This window comes from Ischnura elegans, chromosome 2 (genome assembly GCF_921293095.1).
Source record: "Ischnura elegans chromosome 2, ioIscEleg1.1, whole genome shotgun sequence".
NCBI lineage: Eukaryota > Metazoa > Arthropoda > Insecta > Odonata > Coenagrionidae > Ischnura > Ischnura elegans.
This window is the reverse complement of record NC_060247.1, coordinates 111,009,931-111,034,289: the sequence shown is the minus strand read 5'-3', so window position 1 is coordinate 111,034,289 and position 24,359 is coordinate 111,009,931. Positions and strand designations below refer to the sequence as shown.

The following is a 24,359-nucleotide window of genomic DNA, read 5'->3' as shown; positions in this document are numbered from 1 at the left end:
TGTATTTTTTATGTATGCTAGCACCAGTCATGTTCTAAACGGTGTAGGTATGATGGCAGCCCCAGAACTATTCCACAACGGGGTACCTGTGTATTGTACAATTCTTAAAGGTTTTTTTTGATGTAATGTATTTGAATATGTGTGGAATAAAATTATATTATTATTATTATTAAAATCTTGGTAAAAGAACCTGAAATTCGACGTGCCTTCTTCGCGTATACCACTTGAGTCCCTTAAAACTTCCGAGACGGAAATAACGTAAGGAAAACCTAAGGCAGCGCACAATTAGTTTTCGAAAGTGAGTAAAGGGGAAACTTCGGCCGCAAGAAATGACCTTGTGTTTCGTCGCAAAATCGATACTGATTCCTCGCGTCCTTAGATACGTCAACGTAATGCTTCCTGTGGCATGACGTGAGGTGGAAGATGATTTCCTGCTTCTACAGAACCTCCTCGGACGACCTATGAACCCTTCCATAAACCAGTCCTCATACGGTCGAGTCGCCGAGTTCTCACTAGGAAGCAATTTGAAGAGACGACAGGAAAGATAAGTAACGGTTAATAAAATAAACGGTAAGTGCGACGTTCTCAGGAAACTTACGGGCCGGAAGTCTTCAAATACCTTTTCCTTAGGGTTAGAGAAAAATTACGTTCTTTAATATAAATTGAAAATTAATTGTAAAGACTTTCCTAATTCCATGGTGACATAGCTTCACTACACAGGCAATAAAAATTGCACATTTCACAGTTAACACTATAACATTCATAAGACCTTTTAGCCAGTGACGACATAATTTTTAAATTTTGAAGCCGACATGAGTGAAATTGTCGACTTATATTAAAAACCACTGTTAACAAACATACTGTTGGTAGAGGGAGCGCCGATATTAAATGAAATTATTACTAATTTGGTATACCAGAGAGCCTCACTGCTTACGACAAGTGGACACTAAGAATACGAAAATCAACCTAAACATATTAAACGGATCATTGTCCCGCTGCGCACCTATAAAAAAGCCTAAACGTTTGAGAGCAATTGTACATACGACGAGAGCATACAGCATAAAAAGGCCTAACATCTAGAAATCCATCGTATTTTAAAGTTCAATTTACACAAAAAATATTTTTTAAATTTTGACGGGGTCCCCATCGATTCGGTTATACTCGTAAAAATTGACTAGTGATTTTTACAGACTACTACACAAACCGCCGAACTTAAAGGGGATTATCTCAACCGTCTCATAATTTAAAAACTTGGGCATCGTTAAAATACTAATTTGGCAATTTTGGTCCAAGATAGATAAATTGGATTGTGCAAAACTATTTCAACATGTAGCACCCCGATGTCGCACATTCATTTAACATTTAGAAGATTCGTATCATAAATATGGTTCGCTCGATTTCATTAATATTTTCTAGGTGAAAAAATGCACAAAAAACAAGCTTTCATTTTTTATGCATTTACATTTCTCTTTTGGACCGATTTCAATTTATCGCATCTCAAAGCCACGGTAATTTTATTATGCAATGACTATAATGCTGTTATCACTCTTTGCAGCTGAGAGTTCAACGTAACATGAAAAATTGCTAACTTATATAGTTTAATTAAAGTAATAAAGTAGATTTTTCAAGTGAAGAGGATAGACCTCATGATCACTATCCTTATTACTCTAAAGCAATAAAACATCTTCTAAGAGAACCTAGAATTTACTATACACTGATCAAATAAATCGGGCTGACATTAATGCATGAAGAGAAACATTGCGAGCGAGTAATTTGATGTAAAGCAGTCTTTAATTCCCACTTGACTCACTTCGACGCACGATGAGCACGCGATCTAACACCATACTCACGTCATAAGCCTCGGGCTTCCCCGACGAAGAGACGGTTATCACAATAGCTTTTTGAGCAGAATTGTTTACGCGACGTTGCCTGGAAGTCTACCGAGAACTCGAATCGGCTGCGTACTCAGGGAGATGTCTTGTGAAGCCACAGCTCCAAACCACCCTCCCCCTCAAAACCGGATTATTTTACAGAATTTATCGGATATTCATTAAAACGCAAAATTACGATTGCGCGTATAAAAATAATTATTCATCGAATTTTTTTTTTCAAGCAATTTACCGATATCATTTTCCGTGGGCTTTATTGTATAGAACACGGTTAATATGCTCGCAGTAACAATTATAATATATTAGAATGAAAAGTGAAAGGGGCTTATAGCGGACGGTTCAAGCCGTAACTTGGTTTAACGCGAGAGAAATGTCACGACTGTCTTACATAAAACATTGGGACACCAGCATTTAAAGTGTTGTAACTTAGCAACCACTCAATCGGTAGTAACGAAATGAAAGGGAAATAAAAGGACATTTTATTCAACATTTCCTCAATATCATCAGAAACTCGTCCATGCGTTAACAATTTTTACCTTTTTTCTTAGTGTGAAAAGGTACGTTTTGTGAAGTGAAACATGGACAATGACAGCAGCAGAAAAATCATGGTTAGAGGCCTTCGAAACGTGGCGTTATAGAAGAATGATGAGGATCAAATGGATCGAGCGAGTTGGTTATGAGGTCGTCCTAAGAATGGTAGGATAGAAGAGAAGAACCGTGAAAGCCTTGATAAGAAAACGAAACAACCTTATACGCCATATCTTGAGACATGATGAAGACAATGATGAAGCGGCAAGTAGATTGCAAGAGCGGATAAGGAGACTTCGACCAAAATACATAGAACGGGCAAAGAAGGATGTGAAAGAAAAGAATACGTAGATGTGAGAAAGATAAGGAGACAAGAGAATAGAGGGGAGAGCAGCGTCAAACCAATAATATAGGTTATCAATACTTTTTAAACAATACGACCCCGATGATACTGCCAATAGTATCCGTTATAAATATATTATCCGTTTAGGTTCATCACGGGTCACTGAAACGCAGAAGTATTATGGCCATGGCTTGCAGAGTAGGACTGAAAATGAGCCTTCAACTTACGATATATTTCTGAGTTGTAAAACTATGCCAGTAAGGCTCTGGCCTGAATGGCAAAATAGGAGGAGGCCTTTCCATGGGACTTCGAGTAAAGGCAAAATTTTTCAGCGGCTCGATCAATACTCTTCAGCCTATGTGCTTCTATGTTAATCATTGGTGAAGTGGTGGTGGTGGTAATGAATTTTGACTGGCATTTTGCAGCCAAAATTCATTACTACACCATTTTTCACAACAAATAGTCATTATGTACGGGGAAAAAAGCCTAATCACAACAACATTTCCTAAAAATTAAACAAAAAAGTCCTACGAATGAAAGTGGAGAAATAGTCCAAGAAGTTCAAAAGTGAATATGTGAAAGTTACCACCAATTCTACCTGTTTGCCTGTCGAAGTGCCTGCATCCACAAATAGAGCTAAGAGGAGGAATTTAATGAAAGCGTAACGAATATATGGTTTATAATTTTGGCTTTTATGATTGCTAATTATCATTGCGAGACGACCTGGGCCCAAAACATATCAATCTCAAACAAAAAACCTTTAATTTAAAATGAGTAAGAAGAAGGAAAGTTTTAATGAAAGCAGAAAAATATTTAACCATAAGAATTAAAACAGTTCTTACCGTCTATCTTAGACGATGGGATATTTCAATACCCCAAGTAATGAATAAATGCGGCAAGGGATACGATGATCGAAGAAAATGCAGCGACATGAGCAAACAATACCGCAAATAAATCATTCTCCTGCCCGCGAGCCACACGAGGGACACAGCAAAAAGGTGGAAGACCACTTCACGAAATCAAACATCAAGCACACTTGAAGATAAAAACAATGGCTACATGGGGAAAATCATCCAAGCGATGGTAAGGGACACAAAAGGATACTATCGATTACCACGAAGCCCCTTCAGAACCCTGGCGAACGACTGAAAGGGAAAAAAATCCCCTCGGTTCCTTTCCGTATCCTGCATTATGTGATACGAAGCAGCTCATGCAACAAGTGGGAAATAAAAAAAAAAGAAATGTCTTCATTTAAGATTCACGATTTCATATTATCTCACAATTGAAAAAAAATAAACAAGACCTTATCTCTTTGGGTTACGAGATCGCGTTAGATAGATTCAAATACGTCCGGAGGAAGGAGACGCCACAGTGGTCCCAATCGCTAATCTAGCGGGACAAAAGTCAGTTTTGCAACTTTTAAAAATAAAGTCACCGTAGGTGTAGCGATATCCGCAATTAAATGCTTCATCATGATTGGTAACTTTTACAACGTTTATATAAGTTATAACGAAGTTATGCAGCTGCAAAGTCACGCGTTGAGATTGCCTACCATCCGCCTACACCCAGACGGTGACTGACTCGCTAGCATTAACACGTACCTGCTAGATAGCAATAACGGAAAGAACGACAATTTCTAGCGGGATCTTAGAGCCATCGGTATATAGCATTATTTAGAGTGATTTTTCTTCAAATATAATTGCTTTAAAATACTAGATTTCAAATGGCAATCTCTCAGTCTTTAAAACCTCGCTTTTTTATCGACTTCTATTGTTTAAATTGACTTATAAAAAATATATGTCGAGGTAGGATTGCGAAACCTTCAAAGACATGTGGAAACGTCCTTATAGTTAAAGATATTTTTATCACATTTTGCGCCTACTTGCGCTTTTTGACAATAATGCCCTTTTTGTTCTATGAAGTTAACAAACGAGAGCCGTTGAGACGCGGGCCTGGGGGCATTTCCTCGGACGACGCCTAGAATATCGGGATAAATTACGCTGGAGAAGAAATATTTTTATTTTTACTATTGTAGTTTTGTACGGTATACATTTTTATTAATATTTATGGTATATTTATTACATGGCTTACAATTTTTTACATATTTACATCGATAGGGAAAATCATGTCGCATTCAGAGCGATTCAAGGTACCGGCGGTAAATCGCATGGCATTGTTATAATTGCTGAGGAAATTAAGACTATAGATGGTTTATTAAATGCGTAGAACCTAAATTAGGATTTGAAAGTTGTAATGAAGATACCTCAAAGGACACCAGGAAAATTGTGATGCTATTTAAAAGTAATTTTGATGAAAAATGGAAACAGTACTCCAGAAAATACGACAGATTTGGTTAGATGTGTACAGTATCTTTTGAAGGATATGTCGAAAGTAGAACCTTGTTTTGCAAGCCAGATTTCATTGTGGAGCTCTGGGAAAAAAGATGCGGCTGCAATTATAAAAGACATAATTGAAAACATAACAAAGAGACCTACCAACTATAAGAAGGCTTAATTGTCTTCACCTTTGATTCCAATACCATATTCATCATTGGAAGTTTTGTCCTTTTCCATGGGAAAAACCTACTAAGCAAAAGTGCGTAAACATCAGAAGAGAGGCCAACCAGAGACGGTGCGATATTTATCCCTCATACAAGATAAATTTGAACTCAAAGTTGTCCTGTTATCCCCCCATCACAAGAACTGACCATTACTGATACTTCGGCCGAGGTCAAATTACTGGTTCTAGTGAATAACACTATTGTTATTGATGTTGTCGCCGCTTTCCTTCGGTCTGGTAATGAATTCAAACTAACGATGATATTTAAGTGGAATTAAGTTGGGAGTAGTGGGCACAAGCAATATAAGCAAAGAGTTGTATTTCGGAAGGAATCATGTCCAGTGGACGATTCCTATGTTTTCCATTTCTATGTTGCCTCTTCAGCTAAAATAAAATGATAAAAACAACATCTTATGGCAGAATACCAGGCCATCTTTGATCAGGTATTGTTAGGAGATAACTGTGAAAGAAGCGCAAAAGATAGAGGCGCTGATCACTCCACTGATGCCCTTACTCATCGAAATAAACGGGAAGAAATTGTACATAGTATCAGAATTTTGACGTTAAAAGAATCCTGACATTTCATCAGGCATTACTGGAGTAGAGGTGGAATTATTTCAATGGTTTGGAGCAATTCTTAGTGCACTTTCTTGTGGTTTCTCCATGATTACAAGTGAATTTGAGAAGTATGCTCAAAAAAACAGAAAAATATACATGCTTAAGGCTGTGAAAGGCTTATAATACCATACTCATGGTATTATAAGCCTTTCACGGTGCATGAAATCTAATTCATGAGACAAAAGTAATTGATTTCCCCCATTGCATTGCATTAGTTCCCATTGGAATGCTTTCCGAAGACGCCCAAGAAGCAAGCATATTCATAAATTTAAAGAAAATCACGTGCTAAAATACTCAAGAGAGGACACAATGTTTTTAACCGACTATTAGTCACATCTGATCCTTATGTCTCCAGTATTAGTTCGTTGCACCCAAGGCATTGTTATTCCCTCTCGATGGATGTCAGACAGCTTCTCAGGGAACCAATATCACCTGTAACTAATGAAATGAGTAATGGTAAAGAGATGGAGGATGTGGAGTCGGTAAATGTCGGAGATGAAGGGAGTTGGGAGAGTAATAATGATGAAGGTGACTAATATTCCGCGGTTCACATTCTGTGAAAAACGATTTTATGTATAAATCCTGTGTTTAGGAGTATATTTTAACGTAATTAGTTCATTTAATTAAGAAAAGCGCATTACTGTAGATTTAAAAAATGATTTTCTGCATATTTTTCTAGGTTTTGAGTGACACGAAATTATTTTGTAAATAAAATTTTATTTTTTTCGTAAAAACCACCTTGAAAAGACCTATGATAGTGTTATTTTGTGTTTTTGTATATAATTCGGCAATTCTGAATGTTTTCACGACAAAAGCTCGAAGTTTTTTGGGAATAATAATTTTGTCCCGCTAGATTCGCAATTGGGACCACTGTGAGACGGTTTGGCTAATAATATTAAGAACACCATTCATAACCGACGGTTAAGAATTTATGTCCATCGATGGGAAAAAGTGAACGGTTGAGGGCCGGAGAGGACATATCGCATCCACATGGATGCTATATATTCATACTTATTAATTAGCATCACGAAGAGACGTTTTAAGACCATTTATCGTTTTATTGCTGTCATCGACCTTACCTCGGCTACGCCATCTCGCTACATTTCCAAGGAGCTGTATTAATATTGTGTTAGTAGCGTTTCAATATACATACCTTAATCTAACTACTAACTTAAAATCTACCATGAAAGGGGCGACTGACCCCTTCCCCTTTCGAGATAAAGAAAATATTATATCGCCGTACTCAAGTAGTAAACGGAATCGATAGAAGATTGCCTGATTAAGCTATCTAGGAAAGGCTTTGAATACTGCGCATATACGTGAGATTAGAGTGATAAGTTGTTGAAAATTAAAATATTCATTTTTTACAATAGTTCTACGTTAAATGACCGTTAAAAATGACCAATTTTTACGTTATTTTCCAACATTTTCTGGATATGCTCCCGGATCAACCCGGCCTAGGAGTTACGATAACCGCAGACTTTTCGTGGGGAAAATATATGCGGCATACCCCCGAAGAAATCCCCAAAAAAGAAAAGAAAGAAGGATTCGTCAAGCGCATTGTGGGAATATTTTCGGGAGTAAAGAAAGTAAATGAAAGATGTTATTTCGCACTCGTCGGACCGCACCTTGAATATGCAGCGAGCGTATGGAATCCCGTGCAGAAATACTGAATCCGCGAACCCAATAAAATACAAAGGAATGCTGCGCGATTCGTCAAAAACTGTAACGGGCGTACAGACAACGTTACCCAGATGTTAAGCGGATTCGGCAGGGAGCCATTGGAGATTCAGTGGTTGCGCGCTAGGCTTAGGTTGGAACTAATGAGAATGGATATTTTTAAGAGCGACACGGATAACATAGTATTAGAGCCCTACTATATTTCCAGGTCCGATAGAGGCGATAAATTAAGAGAGATGTTTTGCCGAACGGATAGATGTGGGAATTCGTTTTTCCTCCGAACCATTAAGGACTTTAATAAACGCTAGTCCCAACTTCGTTAGAGCACTTCATTTTTTTTAGCTGTAAACGGCGGGTGTCCTAACACCCCCTGCCACACGCCTTTTAGGCGACTTGCGGGATAGTATGTAGATTTGGATAATCACCGGAACTTTATACTCTCCCGTCCTCCGAGACCTGAAGACTTACTGGTATCCGCCCCTCTCCTCCCAAAACAAATCCGTCATTACAATCTTAAGAGGAAAATCTTAAGAGTAAAAATTGAACACTATAGAAAAGAAATTCGATTAAAAGATTTTTATCATTCAAGTAAGTATTTATCCATCTATGTACTATAAAACCCACTTCCGACCACTGACTGACTGTGTTCATACTAATTTTTGGAGTGAACGAGACGAGATATGACAAAAATTCATAGAATCGACCCCTCGACCCTCTAAAACCCAAGGAAAATAGTAGAAGCATTAAATTTTCTATCAATTTTTAATCAAATTAAGGTTAGATATCACCGAAAAAAGGCGATCCTTGGAAAAAGCCTCAGGCAAAAACAGTAAGAACTGACAGTGACCAAAAAAGGCCGCAAGCCTCCTCTAACGAAAGTGAGTATGTATATATACATACAAACACACACGGCGACTATCATACCTAAACGCAACCGCGCAAAACATTCCCCGTGTCATAAAAGTTGTCCGGATCTATGCTTGAAGCAAACGCCAATACCGTGTAGAAAGCTGTTTGAACTACATTTCTTGAAAGGAAGCATTGGAACTACATTGGAACAACTCACCACCAAAATTTCATCAAGTAAACAACTAAAATTGCGCAAAAGCACGTCCAGAAAACGGCTCCTGCTCAAATTTCCTGTTAACGCGACTTCGTACGGTAACTGCCATTCTTTCATCAGGATAAAATCTCATGGCCGCTAGTGATTCTTTCATGACCTCAGTTGTCTGCCTCGAGTATAAACGAGCAACCGAAGGATTATGCCAACAATGCAAATACCTCAGGCTCGCTACCCGCAGAGGGCAAAAAATCTTTTTTCTTTGCGGATCATCTATAACCAAACCCGCTTGCAGCTTCGGCTCGAACTGGGTCGCGTCGCCGCACATCAGTAAACTCAAGGTCCTCGGAGAGGTTGGATTGCATACACCACATGCTCCCAAGGCGAGAGGGACCAATGCTGAGGGGATTCGTCCAATACATGACCCCAATCTCTTAAATTACATTACTCCGTGGAGCAGAAACATTACCTTCTTGTGAGCTGAGCCGTGTAATGGAGCGATACCTACAAAGGCAGGCAGTCTGCTCGATAAAGGTTAGTTGGACGAGCTTCGCGATGGGCAAGGATAGTAAAAGTGCGGATAAACATACAAAGTGCGTCTAGTAAAGTAAATATAGCACAGTCAAAATTAATATTGCACTTTTCCGCAATATTTAATTTAAGTCACGGAATTCTATGATTATTTTTACATCATAGCCAGAGCATACTGAACAATAGTGAACACACACTTTATTTTTGCGGGGGAGGAACAGGGAGGGCCAAGATCAATATGAGGTAGGGTTGAGTAATTTTACTTTACTAAGCACACCAATTAATCATTTACACTTAAGATAAAACAGATGAGAAATTTAAAAAAAATACAATAGTACAAGTAGGTGATTAGGAAGCATTGCGACACCTCGCAGCAGCGGTCGGTAGGCAGCTGAAAAGCTCAAAAAATAAATAAAAACTTACCACATTTCGGAAGGGAAATTACAATATGTAATTTACCTGACCATTCTCAATCACCATCAGTGAGAGCTGACTAATGAAAGGCTTGGTCACAGAACATAAATATCTCAGAGCATATATTTATCCTTAAATACGATGAAAAAGAGCACTATCACCAAGTAATCTCTGAACATGCCGTAGAAGCATCGAAAACGGTCACATTAAAAGTAAAATGCCTTATTGTAGTTCCAATTTCAACCTATACAATCCCAATCCGATGTCACATACGGTCTCTCCATACTCCACGACGTACAAACCGTATCAAAATATATTTCATTATGGCAGGAAAATTAAAGATTTGACTAATGAAACTCAATGAATATAAAAGATGCATTGAATCCGTAAATTAATAAATACAATGTAGGCCACGACTTTAGACATGAAGATCGATGCGTTCCACGATACAGTAACTCGGGGGCTTAGGACGGAGGACTAGGAGCGGAAAAGGAAAGTGGAGTGAGAAGAAGGGACGACGGGAAATGGGCGGAGATTAAGATGAAATTCTACAGTAAATTTCATAATTGAATCGATTCGAACTCGAAGCTTATGTCTCGGTTACAAACAATTGTACGAAAAAGAAGCATACAAAACAGCGAGCTTGGTTTATTTTACATTAACTAAAAGAGTAATTGATTTTTTTCGTCGAAGGATAAGGAACGGCCCCGAATGAGTTATTCCGGATAGGTTAGTATGATGGTAAACGAGAAGAAATATATCACTATGAAACAGTGGCTTTGCAAGGAATACGCATTAGGGGGGATTGGAAAGCGTGGGAGGGCGACCCCCCCCCAGACTCGGAAAAAAATTTTGAAAAAAAAAACGACACGCCTGGAAACACATTTTACGACATTTCGACACTTAAAATGTAACTTTAAGCAGTTTCAATTATTATGCGGCAAAAACTAGGCTATATTTTTCAATATTTGTTTTAATTTCTCAGAGACTTTGGAGGAGTGGGAGGATATATCCCCCATAGTTACGTCATTGCAATGAAAAGGCTGCCATGTGGGAAAGCGGAACGGCAATCGACGTTGAACCGATATTACGATTTTTGTGACTCATGATGATGATGTTGAGTTTTTTTTTTCAGAAATAAAAATTTCAAAAACACAGCTATTCCTGGATTAAAAATGTAAAAAATAGAACCCTCCTTACTGAAACTACGGCGGAATTTGCAACTTTGGTGTAACGCCACATTACCATTCAAATAACTTCTCTGAGAGGCTAAAATAAATTGAGTGAATTTATTTATTACCATTCCACCGAATACAGCGCACATTGGCCATTTAAATCGGGGTGCGATGAACATCTCAACAATTGCACACGCACGAACGACCATGCCCTGGATGAGGGAGACTTACCCAGGTGGGACTCGAACCCCCGACCTCTTATTTGGAAGGCAAGGCCTTTACCCCGCCGCCACCGAGGCCGGCAATGATGTTTACTATAATATAAATGAGACATTCCTGAGACAATGGTAAACGGCAGTCAGAGTGGCAGACTGTATGGACTCCACCCTCACACCCCCCCTGAGGGGCTTCACAAAGGGAATTGGAGGGGAGGGTTGGAGGGATGGGGAGAGGGGGTGGAGTGACAGAAGTGCAGGCGGCCGTGAGGAGCTGAATGAGGTGAGGGAGGAGGAGATGGCGAGGGAAAGGTCACCGACTCGACTCCCGTTACTCGCACATAGTATTTATAGGCTGTGGGTGGAGGGGAGAACGCTTTACACAGTGGAGGGGGAAGAGAGAGGGAATAAACAACACGAAGTGCGGAGGCGGGGATGTGGTTTAGTTTCATCAATTAGCGAGATGGTGCAGGTAAAGTAATCGATTACCAGTATTTGAGCACTCAAACAGCTACTCGAGTATTTGAGGAAAGATCAATTATCCATATAAGTATTCAATGGCGCAGACTAATGCTTGAAAAAAAATAGGCAATTCTACTCCTACTATCAGAAGCAATAGACTGTTTCTACCATGAAAATAGCAGAACGCACAAAAGCAAGTATTATTCCACGCTTTAATTAAGCTTACACCGATCAATGTTTCAAGGCATAAGCTTGAGGACGACGGTTATCCGCTGAAACCTAGGCCGGTGTAAATAGTATCATTATTATTGAAGTATTCTACCAAATAAGGTAGGTTTCCATGGATTATTTAAGACGCAGTCTACCCTTCCTTTATGTACTTCCCTCTTCAATTCACAATTCTTACTCTAACACATTTTTCAACATCCCTTCCCCGCAAAGTACTCCCTCCATCCATACCTTCTGTCTCCTCCGCATCGCATCTAAAAGCTGCCTCTACTCGCCCAACATGTCCAGCATTCTACTATTTTAAAATAAACTCAGGTTAAAGTTGATGGAGAGTTTCAATAGTGATGATAGAAGACCACAAAATCTTTTGTTTTTAACTTTCCACACTTACTTAAATCAAACTTACACCGACCAAGGTTTACACGGATAACTTTGATATTGATGATTATCCGTTGAAACCTAGATAAATTGGATTAAAGTTCTTAAAATTAGAAAGGTTGTATGTTCTTCTATCATCATTATTACACAAAAGTTATTTTATTACCCAATTCCTTTTAATACTCAAACATCTCAGCTGTACTTTATCAAAGGACTAGCACTGGTACTGAAGTGTTGAAACCGGTTGAAAATGAAGAATAGTATTAAGCCATTTTTTGAGTGTATAGGGCTTCCATAAAGTGATAACCGAATTTCTCCACAAAAAATTATGTATAAACATCCAGACGATTAAAAATGCAGCCCTACATAGGGTGAATATTTACATCTACCAATCACCATGCAAGCCACCTCTGCAGGCGTGTGAAGAGGGTTTTAGGACACCAGCTGTTCTAAAAAAAAGAAGATGCGAGCTGTGACTGAGAGTAATATGCCCACTTATATTCAAACTAGCACTTGATTAAGTCCTGAACCATTAGGGAAAAAATTAATTTCTATACCTACCCGCACGGAAAATATCCCGTTCATTATATCGTATCTGTGAACGGGAAGGAGCTTCTGAGAGGATCGTTATGGAAGAGTTTTAAGAAAAGGTTAGTAAAGAGTTTGATCTGGAGTGTAGCTCTCTACGGTGCGGAAACATGGCCAATGAGGAAAGAAGACGAGAGAAGATTGGAGGCATTCGAGATGTGGGTATGAAGAAGAATGGAGAAGGTGAAATGGACGGAGAGGAAAAGGAATAACGAAGTGCTGGATATCGTTGGTGAGGGGAAGCAGCATTTAGATGAGATACGGAGGAAACAGAAGGTATGAATGGGAGGAGTACTTAGCGGGGACGGGATGTTGAAAATGGTGTTAGAGGGCAGAATGTTAGGGAAACGAGGGAGGGGAAGGAAAAGAATAGGATTTTTAGATAGATTGAAAGGGAGTAGGCCTTACAGTGTATTGAAGAAGGCAGAGCCGGAAGGAAAGGGAGGCTCCCAGATCACTCATTTAGTACAATCGGAAGAATACTATAATAATAGTCCGGCCTAGAAATACGGAGACGTTCGAACATGTTGTCCTCCGTGTCGCTCTTACAAACATCTGCCCATAATAATTGCTCTAGCAATCTAAGCACGTATCATCCGCTACTCCAGAGGTCCCAGAACCATTCACGAATCGGCATTAGGATATGATAGGCATGTCACTGTAACATTAATGGCTGATGCCGGGTTTCGCTAGTTAGTGGACCCTTTCCGCTTCTATAGCGGTAAGACGTTTACCCCGTCCCTTCCCTTCCAACCCTAATTCTACCCCAGAGGCGTCGACGGGCTCCTATCGCGGCGGCGCACAGTGGGCTGAAATCGAAAAAAGCTGGCCAAAAATCAAAATATCGACTTTTTCATTTCGAACCGGTAATGGTGTATTATCATTTAAGAAGGTCCTGGGCATGTAAAACTGACTTTAATTTTTTGTCAAAATGTTTTGTTTAATTTTTATAGCTCGCCAAAAATTAATAAAAATCTATGAAATTGTGAGTGCGCGATTTATACGTAAAAGTTTAACGTTTGTTCCCCATGCAATGGAATATAGTTAATAATTCGGAATTTTTGAGCATATTTATTGATAGTACCACTCTTTAAGTTAATTAAGAGTGAACTTTTGTTTTAGTCAATTGTTATTTATTAACTTTATGAATTGCTAAAAATATCACTGTTTCTCGTTAATGCTTTACCTAATGCTAGGATAAAAGTAGTTACCGCCGCTTGCCGCTCCTAAGATATTTACTCCAAGAGTTAGACTGAAGTCTATATTATTAGATGGAAAAGAAAAATCTTGCTCCAACTTGCTCCCCTCCGATTTTTTCGTGGTAAAGCTAAATCATGTCGGGCGGTTGTCGTGCCCCATGACCCGCAATACACGGCGTAGGCACTCGGGATCTTTGGATAACATGCGTCGTAGTCCATTTGAGAGACCCGATTTTCCCTTAATTGCGAGTGCATTGTACTCAACTACTTGTTATTTGCTGTTTTTAATGGTTTTTGCCCTCTTATGACGATTATACCCCTGGGTCTTTCCGCGGGAGCCGCGTGCGGATGGTAAATACCTAACGGTTTGCGCGCTCTCCAAGCTCTTGGTCCTCGGCGGCTACCCCTATAAACCCAGATTTGTTCTTTTACTATGTACACGTGCAAGTGTTTCCATTCTAAAAATTGGGGTTTCCCAAAATGCGCCGTCTATGCGATTGGAACGCTCTCTGGCCGAGTGCTCAGCATCAGTCTCCCTTCAGTATTCCTTGCTGAAGTGTGCGCCGAAAGACGTTCACAGTTTAGTTCCCCAGTTATGGATACAGAATTAGTGATTTCCAAGATTTACATAGTGTGATATTGGCAAATAGAAGGGGGATCATCAAGCAGAAGAAATCATTAGTACCTAGACTGGAGTTTTTGCACTAAAAACCTTTTTTGGGAGGAGATGAGAAATTAAAAAACTTTGCTTGCGGCTTCAATCAAATAGTGTTTTTTCATCAATTTTCGAAAGTGAGATGCGTGCACCAGAATTAATAGTAGATTTCTGAAGTTGAATCATATATGGTTAAAACAGCCAATAATGCTGTGTTAAAATATCTCCCATTTTCGTATCCTCCTGGTGAATTCTTATTTTTACGGATAAATGATAATATGTACTACACTCATATACAACTGCGCGAGTATTTCATTCCATGTTGCCTTAGTCCGTGAATTGTAATTATTTCGTAATGTATCATTGTTTTAGGCTTAACTGAAAGCACTCCTCATGGAAGACCGTCACTGCATTTCGACAGTGCAAGTGAGAGGTATAAACGTAGAAAAAAATAAAACTGAGAAGTTCTACTTCACTGGAAAAATTAAATGCAGCAACTTCCATGGAATTCGCGAAAAATACACCTGGAAATTTTCCAGAATTGCCACAAATTATGACCATTTCAATAGGCTTCTGATTACGTCAGATCCTTCCACTCCTTGTTCTGCGGGGGTTCCCCGTTAAGTGAAAAAATTACCAGAGGATGTGAAAAATCTTCTGGTGAATAGCGAAAATATTTAAAAATATGAGGGGTCTTTATCCTCTGCCTCAGAATAGAAATGAATGTGGCACACCTTTGTTTTGAGAAATTTGCAATAAAAATATTCGTCATTGGTATTCATTTATATAATTACTCTTCAATGACCAAAATGTCAGGTTTAAAAGACTCAATAGCAATTTTCAATCATTAAATACCTTATGAGAAGCTACTAGGTAGCTTAAACATAGTTGAAAATGGAAGAAATTCTGAATTTCCCTTGATATTCCCATAGCAAAATTGCGACTTGCCCCTGGTAACTATGGTTCCCGCATAACTTTCCCCTATTTTTAAAATTTTATTGCCCAAATAAACACTTTTCTGGACTAAATCATCCTAACTAAGATTCATTGTGTCCATACCATACCCAATTCGCAAAAAGTTTCATTTATTCAGCAATACTTAAGGCTACAGCGGATTTTGGCCAGCTTTTTTCGATTTCAGCCCGCTGTGCGGCGCCTCTTTCCTTGTTCCTTCCCATCCAAACCCCTCCCCGGGAGCGCGGGCGTCTCTGAATTGGTTCCCGGCCCCGGTGTGTTGCATCCTTCAGAGGACCCACCTAGGAGTCCTGATCGCTCTGTCCGGTGGTGAGGTATATATATCGAGTTTTTCATTTCCCCCCGTATTCGAGTCGCGTACTCTACTAATACTGTTTGAAATTCGTCTCTGAGGTACGCTGGTGTATTTGTTTGTAAACTTTGATAGAGAAGACCAAGTATATGCAGTAAGCGTCTTGATCTAGGTTTTCACCAGTTGAGATTGTTAATATAATTAGTAGTATGATCTAGTAGGGCAGCTGTGAGCCAAAATTCGACCAGGTAGACATCCGCAAAAAAGTGACGAGTAAGATTTAATTAGAAAGATATTTTATTAGTTAGCGAATAATTTCAAGGAGTATAAGGCGGAAATCCTAGTAAGATGAGATCGATTATGCTACCATTTGAATAGTCAATCACATTTTCAACAATATTTTTTATGAATTTTAGTTAATTCCGTATGCGTTGGACACATATTCGATAGAGCATTTTCAAGTTACATTCAGAGGACGCATCACTACCACACAACTAGTAGTATTTTGCCTATTTCGCGACGAATTCCTAGTTCAAAACTACATTATCGTTTTAAAATGCACAGGGCGAATAGAGGACACCCTTAGCCAATATTTATCTGAACCTCGCATACAAAAATTCTACATCACAGAAAATTTAGGGGTCACATTTTCAAATTTTAAGTCAGAGGGAAAATTTTTCCAGGGTCGACTCTATTTGTCATGGAAATTCCCATGTGAAAATTTTCAGATGTATACAATAAATGTATCATGAAATGATATCGTTAAGAGCGCGCGTGATTCATTCTCTTTACTTAGTATTAATTTCTGTAGAAACATAGCTTGGGCCACACCCCAGAGCTAAAGTTCATTAGCAACTGTAATAGTCACGTGACAAGCAATGAATGCATACGGTAAGCACGAGAGAAAGGTGAAGTAATCAGCCGGCGGCACGCGACAACGGACGGAGTTTGTCGACCTCAACTCTCTCACTGGGCTAGTTGAGTGACCACAGAGCTGCCGACCTTGCAAGCCAAACAAACGGCTAAGAGATTATTCCTGCCGTTAAAAAACTCCAGCGAATATATAAATAAAAAGAGGACATTGCTATCGAAGAAAGAATACAAGAACTAGAGAAAATAATATATGAACTGTTACTTAAATTTACCACTTCTGTGCTGCTACTTGTGATTTCCTTATGACTGCCAATGCATAGCGACCGTCTGGATGAATACCGGCGCTTATCCATGTACTCACCAAAGGTAAGTTTTCGTACCACAAAAGAATGCGTAAGTAATCGATAACTATCGATCACTCTGAAAGATACATTAGAATTCCAGTACCAGTCGCAATGATGTTACTCAATGCTGTCGCTGCTGACTTGCTAGTTGATTTCCTAAGGCAAAATAACTGAATAAATTTCCTGTAATACAAACAGGACGTCAAGTAAGACATTTCTTCTGAAGGCCCTTATGTAGCCGAAAAAATAGTGGATAGTAACGAGTTGACGAAAACCCCGACACCAAAGTACACCTTAAATAAAAAAACTGGCATTCGGCCAAACACAGTTCCACTTCGCTCCCAAAAAAAAACAAGTATTTCTCGACATTAGTAGCTCTACTAATTTTAAAAGGCATTTAAATTTTTGCCAACTAAGGTCAACAAAAACAATGCTCTCACCAGATGTGACTAAACTTGAAAAAATATCGACAACTTCCATTTAAAAATACTTTATACGACCAGTTTTGCTTGTTACAGAAGGTACGGCAAGTAACCTGAAAGCTTAGTAACTCATTTTCTTTAATTAAAATAAAATACTCATTTCACATCTGAATAGACTAGAAATAATGTAAAATTCCCTAAAGATGATTTTAAAAGCGAAAGGATTCGTATTTAACTTTTTGAACTGGAAGTTGTCTATTATATTTTTTCAAGTGCCGTCAGGCATTGCTTAGCCACCACCTCGCATTGAGTCTCCCATCAAATTCACCACGACTGATTATGAGTTGTTTAATTATCCACCAACATATCCCAAATGATAAAAATTGTATACATAACTCATGGACTTGAAGAAAATTTTAATCCTAGCAACGACCGCTGTCAGAAGATAAAACATGTTGCTTGGGAGGCAAGTATGTAAACGTTTCCAACTTTTCGTGGACATAACTTTAAAAATATTATACTTTCAGAGGTGATACACTTCGATTTGAAATTTTCAAAGTGACCACACTGGCCAAAAGCTTAGATCCAAGAAAACAAGGCTAAATGATTCAAAATTTCCCAGTTACGATATCGCTGGTTTTGCAATACACAAAGGTTTCAATTTCCAAAGTGTTTTGTATTATGTGACTTCTCCTTCGGAAACCCGTCGAATGATACGAACAAAAATATTGGAAATACGAAAAATAATTATAAAATCAATTCGATGGAAGATGAAACCCTATCCATACCGATTACATTTATCGAAAATAAATGAATTTTCGCTGTCGCCATTAGTAACGCAAATCATGTTTTAAAGCGTACAAAAATACAAGATAAAATTCTTTCGTAGATAACACCGCTACGATAAGTAAGAGTACAAAATTATACTTATCTGCCCTTCCGTATAACATGACCCTGGTATGATATTAACATGCTTATAAATATGGGGTCTTCATTTTTAATTTTGCAATAAAGATTTTAATCGTTTGCACAAGCAAAATAGGGGACCAGAAATAAAAGTTTCAACCAACTTAATATCAATCCAATTAGGTTCGTTTTATACATCACCTTCCTGAAAGTATGATGAATCATTATACCTAAATGATTCTTCCTATCAAATAAATTCGATCAAAATGGTATGGATTCAAACACGGTAATTATTTCGAAAATCGTGAGGAAATTGCTTTTCAAGAGTTAACGGGACGAGAAACATTTCATCTTGATTCAATTAGGTCTCTCTTATCATCTCATTAACAAAACACAAACAATAAGATAACTAATGATGGTATACATTGATCCTTCGACATCCGGTATTCGGCACAATGCAATGCTGGTGCGCTGACAATAACACATCCAAGTACTACGTGAGATTAATACCTGCACTACGCATCTTAAACGACGTTCAATTTTTTTATCAAAAGGCATGTTTACCGCAAATACTTTTCCTCCATTAAAATAAAGGTACAATTCCACTTCTGAATAATTCCTGCACAAACCCGTAATTTAGTGTCAACTGATTTAAAAAATTCAAACTGCACTAAATGAAAACTAATTCTTGGTAGGAGTTGTAAGTACCTCTTAGTAAGGCCACAAAGAATCGATCAACGGGTCAAATGTAAAATATTAATACTTCCCATTACGCCTGCACAATGATCTTTGCATACTAACTAAAATTAAAATTATACAACATATATAAGCAGCATGCAGGCCTCAGAGGCAAACGTTTTCGAGTCGATTCCGACATAAAAAGGGTAATTTGATGATGTCTTATATTACTGTTCTATTCCTAAACACTTTAAAAATACGGGAGAACGGATACGGATCAAGTTAAATTCCTACATATGGGGGCGGAGTGAGTCTTGATCAGTAGATCAAGTCTTTTTATGAGAAGTCCATTTTCAGATACGGAAATAACTTGTGCTATGATTGACTGTGGAATTATCCAACTACTTAAAAAAACAATGTGACTCTGCTGTGTGCGATTTGCATCGCATAAAACTCACATGTCTAAATAAAGGAAAACAGTCAACAAGATGCATACACACATTTCTGGTGTGTTGACCATTATTTCATACCGGCAAACATCCATAGAAGATAGCCACTTGCTTATTATCCAAAATATTTATGGCTCCAAAATAAATTTGTCTAGTCCATACTTCCTCGACGTTTAACGCAGTAATATCGGATCGATATTCTCCCGTTTCCAATGTCAGCACCAGAACAAGTAACACAAATGAACCCAAATACATATTTCTAACACGTTAAAATCATACAACAAGTGGAAATATTAGTCAGCTCGGAGATGAAGAGAAATGAATTTTAACAGTACATTTCAGAATTCGGAATCGATTGTCGCCGTTCTTGTTTTTCGGTGCAAAGTTCAAAAGTCGATCGAAATGAAAGGGTTAAGATATGAGGATCAATTGAAGAACTTAACGGAAAACCCAAGAGATGACAGTTACAATAAAATATGGGTTAATTTTTTCTAAAACCTATACAACTAAACCAGGAACGAGACAACTGACTACGCTTACGTAGCAAAAAGAGTCCGAAGACAACTGAGAGCAAAATCAGATTTAGTAATATTCATGCCAAAATATCCTGATAGGGGGGCTAAACTTACCATAATTACAACTTCCATTTTCAATCTTAGGCAACAAGTAATCACGAGAAAACCATACAACAACATTGCTGAACTGTCGCTAAGCGGCAATCAGTGCGGGAAAGAAAAAAAAACATCACCATGGAAAATAAAAAACGGCTCGCCTTTAGGCTGCCAATAACAAAGCCGACCGCCACAGGACATGCATATATTCAACATCTCTCGATGTTGTGGCGGTTCATTCACATTTAAGCAGTTGTAAAACCTTGGATAGAAATGCACACCTAGTATAAAATAAACGGACAGTGCATGCTTTCTGAACAAGTTCAAAAGTATTTTAGATAACTAAATACCGTACATTATTGTGTACTCAACGAAACTTACGAGATTTCCATAACATGTTTCATATAGCTAATCCTACACACTGGAGTCAACAACAGTCTCGATTACCCTTCGGTTAGAGCAGAGAATAGATGAAATAGCAACGTTTTTAAACACCTCAACGGTATTCCCAAGCTACCTACCCCTATGATTCCGGTGAACGAAGCGTAACCAACGTAAACATCGTAAAGCAAACGCTGGTGAACGCCTGCCGCGCTAGCTTAGCTCGAATTACTGCTACCACACATGCGATGACTATTATAGCTTAGATTCAAGATCAATATTTTCATCAAAAATTAAAGCAACCGTTATTCCTGCACCACAGGCCTAGTTCCTAACACATTTTAAGTGAAAAATATGACAACCGAGTACGGAGTGAAATGTGAGCAGGCAAAGAGAACACTTGTGCCTCTGGAAGGAACACCATAAATATCAAAAGTAAAGTTAATTTCACCGCAATCATGTCAGTAGCATACCGAATAAAATCACATACGTAAACATAGGAATAAGAGCTTTCACAGATTCAACAACACGCGCCACACTTGCCATTGCAACTTTCAGTCAGTATCAACACCACCAAGCTCTCGACGCTGACCCAAGAAACAATAATGGAACTAAACTTACCTAATTTACAATCCGCATCCTCCTGGGATGTTGACTGGTGAGTGGCAATCACAGTAACACAAGATAGACTATTTCCCTCGCATGGACACAACACAGTTCACACCACCAACACCACTTTGACACTCACTGAGCAGTTACTTTCATTTCAGGAACACGGAACGTGAACCGCGAGTGAGGTGCCGCCATCTATTGGGCCCATTTTCAACCACGACTCGAAATGTGAGCTTTTAAAATTGGAGTCGCTAGCTGCGACATCTATGAGCATAACTTAAAAGTTATTGGACTGACGGTTCGGTGTAACCAGTTTAGCGTCGCCTGTTTGAATATGAATTATTGGCCTTGGTAGGGATATCTTTTTAAGTAGTTTTTTGAGGAGAGAGGAATTATTTTTATCAATGAACCCCTATTTATAAGTCTCATCGGATCTAGTCAGTACACTAGGTTCCCAAAATAAGTTTTTAGGAGTAAATTACTTAGAAGAAATGTGAATTTGGGGCAATCAAATACTTCTTTTACAGTTCATGTGTATGGAATTAAGATCTGGTTATATCACTCATTGGCACGTACGAGTTAATGCGTATTTGCATGAGTGTGAATGAACACAAATAGTACCGTACCCAACAGGCAAATGCATAGAGAAGAAATGAGGTAGGTAATAAGTAGAAGGTGAGGGGGTGACTATATTCAGGTATTTACCCATAGACTAATCAATACCTCATCAATTGTGAAAGTGACAACTTAAAACAGTGGTCAGAACTGAAGATGTAACCTGCATTCACCAATAAACACCATCGTCAAGATAAACTGATGCAGCAATAATATGGAGGTACTATCACATAAATGATACAAAGATCTCCAAGCAGTGATAAACTTTCAATCAACTAATTTGCGCTTGACATCAACAAAATTATTTGCATAACCAACCACATCCAAGGCAACTGTATTTCAGTCAACAAAGGCAAAGTCAGGGAACATTTAAGCGGTCCGAAGATAGGAAAAGTCCTGAATGCTTGTAAAAGATGGAACAAGACCAGAGACCAGTTTTTGCTATTAAAAAAATTGTACTAGTTACCCGAACATTTTTCCAACTTAAATCAGCATTCAGATTTTCCTATCTTCAGCAATTTCAATGCAGTCCAATTAGCAGCTTAACTCAATTTTTTAAATCAGATACCCCTTCTAAACCCATTTCCACCCACTATAGCCACATGGCTATATCCTGCCATTCTGGGCATAAGAGGCTCTTGAAGAAAACGTGTACTACTTTCTGCCGCTGAACTGTCATAAATATGTTGATGAAGCTTGCAATAACTTAATCCAATTATTGGTTCTTTTTCGAAGCCATAGTAGAGATAACCCCACTGAAGGAAAGAGATGGGTGAGAAACAGAAATTCAATATGGATGCCTATCGTCTGTATGGATGACTACGGCCTGTAAATTGTGTGCAGGTATCATAAAAGTAAAGAGGAAATGCCAGTGCATAGATTATTTTAACTTTCCTCCATCCAGAAATAAGTTTGCCCTGAAGATTCATCCTTCATATCGAGGTCACTCATAGAAATTAAAACAACTTTTCATTCTGACCTTGTTACCATCCACTGTACCTATATGCCAACAGGTCATCCTGATGAAACAAGTCGAAGTATCATCACAATATTTCACTGGTTTAATAAAGACAATCATAGGAGCATAGTGTTAAAATGTATGCAATCTCAAGCAGAAATTTTTCTGGGAGGAAATGCATTAAGCAAATTTGTGTAAAGTGGGGACATATCTGAGGTCTCGTGTGTGTGTGTGTGTATGAGTGACTTTGAGATCCATATGCACTAATTATTATTAATTATTGTTTGCTCAGCTGGTAAAGGCTTACATTGAAGAGCGATAATTGAGATTATCATCTTTTGAATTTATGCAGAAATTATGTGGGGGCAGTTGCCAGCCCTCCTTCCCCCCTAATCTGCCAATGCCTCCACTCTGCTGAAACTGGTCCCTAAGTGGGTGAAAGGCATATCTGGGCTAAACTTTTTTTTAAGGTGTGGTCAATCATTTGGCTTAAGGTGGATAATGATGAAGGCTCAGCCATAAATAGTAAATATTATGTTTGTAAACACAGCAAGCAGATCCAAAAGTGTAGCGCAAGAGATGTGCAGTAGAATCTGATTTTTTACACCGATAGTTAGAGATTCGTGAAAATCACAAATGCAATATAGATGCGATGTGTGCAAATAAATGCAACATAGATGCGATGACTGGATTTTATGATATTTTTACACAAATTTGCCTATTTCAACGGCAAAATTCGTACATTTTGTGCCGAGCGCAGTTTAAATGCACCTCTGTGACTCACCGCCTAAAGCATATGAGCGACTGGCCAGCTGCTTGTTGGCTGGGACTCTACGTGGCCGCGAACTACAAGTGGGCGCGGGCAAGCTACATCTCCGCCACTAAATGTCTTATTCCTTAATTTATTATTGTTCTTCAACATAGTTATTTAAAGTATTCTGTATATTGTCATATAACTATGTTTCACTACATTTTATCGTCATCTACCTCATTATGAAAATAAAAAATAGATGCTACAAAATACGATACATAAACTGATATTGAAAGTGCGATAAAATAAAAATGAAAGTGCGATTTTCATATATTTTTACATGGATAGTCATCTCATTGATTGTAGGAAAGTCTTATGCATGGAAACTTTCCCTCCGCTCACCCCTTCCTTAATGTGATTGAGGAGGCGTTGGGACTGTGACTTTAACCCATTTATGCCTAGTGTTCCATTTTTGGAACACATGATGTGACTTTCTAATTTTGTGACTACAACTCATTATATACAAATATGCCACGGTTTTTCTTTCTATGCCTCTTTATAAAGATATATTGTATTATGGGGCGCAAAGATTTAGTCAGTTTTGCCAACCCATCGCAGCCAGTGTGTTGAGAAATATCGGTCTTTTTTTTCAAGGCAGTTTTTCTGTGACCATCTCTAATGTTATATTAATAACTATTTGCCATTACGCCCAAAAGTAGTAAATTTTTCCCTGCATGTTAAGTAATAGTTAACCTACAGTGTTAATTGAAGAAATTTGTGAAACAATGTGTTTTGTTTTAGTCATAAGCTTTTATTTAACAGCGTTCCATTTTTGGAACACTTGGCAAATCCACTACTATTACGCGTACATTCAGGGGCACTGAAATATTCACTTTAATTTTAAATCAAGTAAGTAATTCGATGTGGAACAATTAATAATCTACCCGGTTCATTGCTGCGCGCTTCTGCT

General features: G+C 38.4%; 1 protein-coding gene across 1 annotated transcript in view; it reads right to left on the bottom strand.

The window, feature by feature from the left end:
- The window catches only part of LOC124154413, a 716,264-nt gene extending 695,066 nt beyond the window's left edge, over positions 1–21,198 (bottom strand). The window contains exon 1 of the mRNA XM_046528115.1: positions 21,075–21,198. The gene's annotated coding sequence lies outside the window, so the exon portion shown is untranslated. The remainder of the gene's footprint in view (positions 1–21,074) is intronic.
- Between the last annotated feature and the right edge of the window lie 3,161 nt (positions 21,199–24,359).